We start from the raw sequence: 7,611 nt of genomic DNA on the forward strand, positions 1-7,611 counted from the left end.
TAATTTGAAGCCATTAGCTCCACAAAGCTAACTCAGTTGATAAATAAGTATTTGAAAAGGATCACCTTTGGACCTAACTATAAAGGCTTCAAAGTATGATCAAATTTAAAATGAAAAATGTTTAAAATAGTCATTGACAAAAAAATTGCAAATGTGAGCAATCGACCAAACAATATAAGTTTTTTTCCAATATACACAGAATTTTAGAGAAGTAAGATCAATAGCATTTTTAGGAACAATAAGGTTTCCAAGTTACAAAGAGTTAATCAAGGATATATGCCTGTATAAAGACTGCATCATTAACTACTTAAATTTACAGGATACTACATGCTTCAGCAGCCCGTTTACCCAAATTACAATATAGAGATTAACATGGCACTTGCACAAGCATGATATGAAAATGTGTGAAGTATTCCATATTTTTCATTCTTCAGATGCAAGAAATTAAAAACAGTTATTAAAAAATTGATTACACAAATGCAAATGTAACAATAAATGTAATTCATTGATCTGAAAGTTAGTTTGACATCAGTGTACTAAATCCTCAACTTAGAAAGGCCTTTACATAGCATAATCTTTACAAAACTTCTCAAATTAGATATCATTGTCATTTTATCCCAAAGAAATAAAATACTATATAGGCCTAGGATAAAAAGGAATCTTAATCTGTTTCTATATGGAATGCTATCTGAAATAACACATTTAATAATGAACCGATATATCATAAAACAATGTAGAATTCAAAGTATTATATCCAGGAACAAATGAAATACATTTTGGACATTGTACAAACAAAATACAGATTATTTTAAAATATACTTTTTTCAGACAAGCACCAGAAATATCTTAGGTTTCTGTACTACTCATTTCAACAGATAAGTTAAAATGATTTCTGATTTAAAAAATCACAAACTCGGCAGAAATCATTATAGATGTATACAAACAAATCTTGAATATATTTTAACGTCAACCTCAGACAATTCACTTGAAAAGTACGATGGAATCCATGAATTTTTAAAGTAAGATATTGCCGTTGCTTTGTATTGTGAAAATATTTTGTACGGACACAAAGATGGATTGGCATTTTTAAAATTTCAGAAACTTAACCAAACCATTATGACTTAAGAGAACAATTTTTACACCCTTCCACAACTTCAAAGAGGTAGTGATACATATTTATCCTTTTGGCAATATCAAATGCAGCTTCTTCCAAGTTCTTCAGACCTGGTTTCATATAATGCTTCAATAGAAGGAGATCCAGCATATCTTTGCTATTTCTATTTCAACCAGCAAGATGCAAGGGGGTCAAGAGGACTTTAGTTTGGGCAGTGGTATCTGCATCATGATGAACTAAGAAAGAAGCCACTCTGGTATTATTCCACATATAAGCACTGTGCAGGGGTGCCCAGCCATTCACAGTTATTGCATGAATATCTGCCTTGAGCCACCAATTCATGGACAATGTCAAAGTGTCCACTGTAGGCTTCCTGATGAAGAGAGGTATACTCATCATCATCCCTAGTATTCACATGAGTGTTCTTTCTGGAAAGTAGTCTCTGTACTGTAGTAAGCCAATTATTTTCAGCAGCCCAAACAAAAATTTGCTTGAATACTTCTCCATTTTTTTTTGCAAATGTTACCATTCCTCACTTTTTCATTTTTTTCCTTGTCTACATCAGAATTGCCTAACCAGAGACATTGAGTACCAGTGGGAATGAGGTACACATGTATTCCCCAATAGTTCACGTTGGTTGAACTGGTCAGAAAAATCCAGTGAAATTTCTACATCTGTTATTTCACCATGATTTTTTTTCTCTTTTTCCATTTTTACTCTTCGAAATTATACTAGCTGGAGAGTAGGGAATTGATAGAGAGCAGAGGAAAGGTTTTCCTCCATATTCAAAGGTATAGACTGAAAATGAGGACCAGTGGTGTCCTCATGTACAGCTTATTCTAGGAATGAGAAAATATGAAATAATGCCTTCTATGTAAATGATTTGGGAAATGGCAGAGCAGAAAGTGAAATGATGCAACCAAAAATATAAAAGCAAAATAAATTAGAATAATTATGGAGCAGTCATATTATCTATGATAACCATGAAAGGGAGAGAGAAAGAGAGAGACAGATGTGCGATGACCTAGCTAGCCACAAAATCCATGCCTCTGATCAATTTATAGAGCAAACAGTTTTATTTTTTACAAGAGATGGAAATTGAATTTATGTATTTATTGAAATTAGAACATACATTTTTAATAGCCTACATATAGAGACATAGCTTTGACCAAATTACAGACAAGAATCTAAATCTCTGAAAATTCTAGTAACAGATCTGACTGAAATCAGTTAAATCACACTTTTCCTGTAAAGTGAAGGAATAGGTCCAGGCTAGGAAAGCAGCTAGAGAAGGCAGGCCGATTGTATCTGGGACAAAACTTTGTGGAAAATGGTATCAAGGATTAATTACTGGTGATCCACTTGCACTGGAAGTGTGAATCTGAACTATTGCTTGCTTATTCTGAACTATTGCTTTTATCATTATATGTTCCAAGAAGAAAAGGTGAGAGGTAATTGATAGCAAAGGGTTAGTAATAAACTTTGACTTCTCATTAAGCACCTTCAATCATCAAAATCACATGAAGACAATAGAGAGGCCTACTTTTTTAGATGAAAACAGGTGTCTTTAAAAACAAGGTAATTATGTATTCCTACAAAGGACTTCTATTTTACTACTGCATTATACAGATGTTGGGTAACAAATAATGGATCTATTAGAAAGCTCTTAAAACTCATATATTCAATAGTGAGTTCCCTTATATTATATCATGGCATTTTTGTTTATGGTTTTAAGAAGAAATTTACTTGCTTAAAGTTCTGACAGGACAATATCATCACTGTACAACTTTCTTCTATACTCTAAGTTTTAAATTACTGTCTAAGTATGTGCATTAGATATTTATAGAGGAAAAACTAGAAGCCACACTAGTGGCTCATGTGTTTATCCTTGCTAATCAGAAAGATGAAATCTGAGGATTGTGGTTTGAAAACAGACCACGCAAAAAAAAAAAGTCCATTAGATTCTGATTTGAAAGTAACCAGCAAAAGCTAGAAATGGAGCTGCGGGACAAGCAGTAAAATTCTAGGCTTGAGAAATCTGAAACAAAAAAATCAACAAATTCTGGGACAGAGCCAGGACCTGAGTTCAAGTCTGGTATTAGCACCAAACAAATGAATGAATGAATGAATTAAAATAAATTAAATGGTCACATGTGGTGAGGCAAGTAAAATGTAACACCCATGGTAAATGGATTGTGTATTATTTTGTAATAAGGCAAATTAACGTTTGTCCTAATCACTAATATTTTATTTGTACTTTTTTGTACTAAACCCTGAATTTAGCATGCAAGTATGTGTGTGTACATGTTCACACATGTGTGTATGTGTATATGTGTGCGTGTGCTGTTGCAATGTTGTTTGCCAATGTGGACCGTGTGAGGCTGAAGAGAGCTAACTGTGTTGCAATGTATTTATTTATCAGTGTTCTGTCATGTCATTTCTGTGGAGCCACCCTTCTGTACATTTTATTTGTCAAATAATAACATCATCATAATCAAAGCATATACAACATTAAGTTACATAAAAGAGACTACTTTCAGCTGTTATTATATGTTAGGTAAGAAGATACAGATATAATTAGGTAGTAAGTTATTTTTGTAAGATGACTGTCAGTGCAAAATATGTATTTGACCTCTTAAATTGGTTATACTTTTGAGATATACTCATGGACTGAGTTTGACTGACTTGACCAAACAGGTGTTACTCCATGGTTTTTCCTGTGAAACACAAGGTGGATAAACTCTTTCCGGATTTCTGTTGAAAATAACTTTCTTTGTAACATCATATCTATTCTCACTAAGATAATCAACCCTGTATTTATTAGGTTTGAATATCCCATCATATTGACTGAAAATCAGTATTGTGGATATGCTTGTTAGATATACCTTTCAAAAACAAACAAACAAAAAGCATGTGTCATCTCCAGATTGTGGATGCATTTGAAGTTGTTTTGTACATGCAATGGGATCTTCACTAATGGCTTTTTTATGGGAGTAACTATCACAACTTTAACAAATAAGGCTTTTCGAATATCTTTTCCAATATAAATAACAACCCAGAGAGAGTCTTGCAAATTCTGAAAAGCCTTTGAATATTTTAGTATTATTTCAGTTTATTGACTATAGAGCTAAAGACATTTCTGAAATAAATATTGTTAAGATCTGAAGAAGTAAGTGGGTATATAGGCTTTTTTATGCATCATTTTATGAAAACCCTGTTTTTATGAAAGTAAATGAAATAGAATAAAATAATGTAAGTGAATTCGGCGGCAGTTGAGCGGATTCTACTCAACCCAGCAAGAACTGACAAGAAGCAGACATCATCATCCTACAGTTCGCAGACAAGGGACAACCCAGGAACCAAGACTCGGTGTGAGTAGAAGCCTGACATCCTCATTCCTTCTCAGGGAGCAAAGGAGGGAAGGCCACCCCTTCCCCCCACTACCGGAGATCTCCATCTTTGATACTGACAAAGGCCTGGCTGAGCTGCTAGCTCCAACTCAGGCCTTGGAAGAAAACAAGAGACATTTAGCAGGTCACAGGAACCTAACCTGACCTGCTAGAATCAGCTCTACCCAGAGAAAAGTCACCCAGCCTGGGCCGAGCAAGCTCCACCAGCCCCAGGAGTGGATTTCTTCACTGGATAAACAGAACTAGAGGCTGCCCCTCCCTACAGCAGCCTTGACAATCAATTGAAATTCAGTAAACTTAAACCCTGAGAAAGGCTCTAGGCTGGGCTCTGTGAGTGCCTCATAAGCTAGTCCCTCAGGGAAAAGCCACTGTTTGCTGAAAGGCCTCAACTCTGTCCAGAACCTAGCCTCATCACAGCATCTCCAAACTAGAGGAAACCTCCATCTCCCACTTTTGTGATACTCACAGCAGATCTCCCTCCCATTGAACCAGCATGGGAGGAGGATCACAAAACTCTAGGTAAACCAGAGCATTTTTCTGCCTGCTCAAACTAACCGACTTAAGAAACCAACCAAGCCACAGGAAAATCAAACACCACAAACAGACCAGACACCAACTAGAGACTGGTTAATGACACAAGATACAGGATCTTCCCATCCCCCCCAGAAAAATCAAAGAACTCTTTTTAGTATTTTATAAAAAAATTTTCCAAAAGCTTTTTTTAAATTTTAATTTTTAACATTAAAAAAAATTGTTTTCTATTAAAATTTTTTCTTCCTCTTATAATTTTTATTTTCGGGGTATAAGTGTGTGTGCTTTTTTTTTTCTTTTTTTTTTTTATAATTTTTTTGTTTAGCTCTACTGACCTTTTGATCCTTTTTTTTCTTTCTTTCTCATTCTTTTCACCTTTTCTTTTCTTTTGTTCTTCTTAACATGACTTAATTGCTATTCTGCTCATCCTCAGATATACCCATAGTCGATTATTAGACCTTATCACCCATTGTGTACATACTTAATCCAGAAATTCATTACTCAATTCAAAACCTTTAGACTTAAATTCCTTAATACCAGTACTACTTCTTTATATGTATATAATATTTTAAGCATTTCTATTTTTACGTTTTTGACCTCTCCTTTCTATCCCTACCTTTATCTTATCCTATACAAATTCTTCTTTGAATATTATGTTTGTATTTTGCATAATTTTTAAGTGTTTCACTTTTTAATTTTTAATATTTGTTCTTCTATTTTTTTCTTGTCTCATTTTTTCTTTCTTTTTATCTTTTTTTTCTCTCTCTCTACTATCATTCTATTGAACCTATTTCCCGCTATGAGATTAGGACTTAGTTAAATTAACTCACCCTCTGCCTTTCCACATCCCTGTATTCCTATTTTTACCAATATCTCTCGCTAAACCTGATAATTTCTGGTTTGCCAAATTCTTCTTTGTGGTTCGTAGTCCATTAATACATAGTTGTTTGATGTTCAATAGATATATCTGTTGAACTAGAGTGTATCTTCAGACTTTTGATGGTGCATCTACAGACTTTGTTTGATGTTTACCTTAAGATAGTGTTCTAGCACAAAACTGGTGTTACTTTCATCCCAAAAGGGCAGGGCAAGCCGTAAAAACACAGGAAAAATGGCAAGTCCGGGTACCCTACTCCCACTCATGATACTCGGGGGACAGAACAGATAATTAGTAATCCATTGGGGAATTCCCAGAAAGCTCTACAAACACTACTGGTAAACATGGGCAATGAAAAGATTGAAAACCTGCAAAGGATTCTGAATGTATATGATAGGGAGAGAGATGAAGCAAACCAAAGTTCAATACAGGAATATCATGAGCGTGAGGAAGCTACTCAAAGATTGATACAAGAATTGCTTGAGCAGCTTGAGAACACACAAACAGAAATAAAGGAATGGCATGAGCAGGCTGAGACCAGTCAAAGAGATAGACAGGAACTGGGGGAGCTGGCCAAGAACAGAAAAAGAGAAAGTCAGGAATGGCGTGAGCAGGCTAAAAATACTCAAAGAGAGCAACAGGAATCGCGTAATGTGAGGAAGCTAATAAAAGAGTAATAAAGAAATTGAGAGAGCAGTGTTGGTGTGAGCTCTGCTTTGAAGGCCTTGTAAAATTCCGCTGTAAAACCATCTGGTCCTAGACTTTTCTTAGCTGGGAGGCCTCTTATTGCTGTTTCTATTTCAGTGCTTGATATGGGCCTGTTAAGATGGTTTAACTCATCTTGTTTTAGTTTTGGCATGTCAATATTTGCTTGGAAAAGGTCCATTTCTGTCAAGTTCTCAAACTTATTAGCATAAAGTTTTGAAAAGTATTACCTAATAATGTTATGAATCTTGGTTGTTTCCGTGGTGATGTGTCCATTCTCATCTCTGAGTTTATTTATTTGGGTGTGTTCTCTTCTTTTTCTGATAAGATTCGCTAAGGGTCTGTCAATTTTGTTAACTTTTTCGAAGAACCAACTCTTTGTTTTGTTGATTCTTTCTATAGTTTTCTTGGATTCTAATTCATTCAATTCTGATTTAATTTTAATTATTTCTTTCTCTCTACTGGATTGGGGTTTATCTTGCTGCTCTTTTTCAAGGAGGTTTAGATGTGTGATTAAATTTTTGGTTTCAGATCTCTCCAATTTGTTGATGTAGGAGCTCAGAGCTATAAAATTGCCTCTGAGTACTGCCTTTGCTGTGTCTCAGAGGAGCTGGTAATTTGTGTGTTCATTTTTGTTGAATAGCATGAACATTTGAATTTCCGTTCTAATCTCTTCCATGACCCACTCGGGATTCAGCAGTGTGTGGTTCAGCCTCCATGTGATATCGGACTTTCTTTGGTGGCTTTTAGTCTTGAGTTCTAATTATATTCCCTTGTGGTCAGAGAGAATGCAAGGTATAACTTCAATGTTTCTGAATTTAGACAAGTTTGCTTTGTGGCCTAAAATGTGGTCTATTTTAGAAAACGTTCCATGTGCTGCTGAGAAAAACGTGTATTCTGATGCTGCTGGGTGAAATGTTCGGTAGATGTCTGTTAAATCTAGTTTATCTATGCAGCTGTTTAGATCCGCGGTT

The 7,611-nt window shown here is 35.1% G+C and overlaps 1 pseudogene; it reads left to right on the top strand.

The window, feature by feature from the left end:
• The first annotated feature begins 327 nt into the window (after nucleotides 1–327).
• Nucleotides 328–424, top strand: LOC122095377 (annotated as a pseudogene).
• The last annotated feature ends 7,187 nt before the right edge of the window (nucleotides 425–7,611 follow it).

Source organism: Dipodomys spectabilis, unplaced genomic scaffold (genome assembly GCF_019054845.1).
Source record: "Dipodomys spectabilis isolate Male_0828 unplaced genomic scaffold, ASM1905484v1 ptg000014l, whole genome shotgun sequence".
Classification (NCBI taxonomy): Eukaryota; Metazoa; Chordata; class Mammalia; order Rodentia; family Heteromyidae; genus Dipodomys; species Dipodomys spectabilis.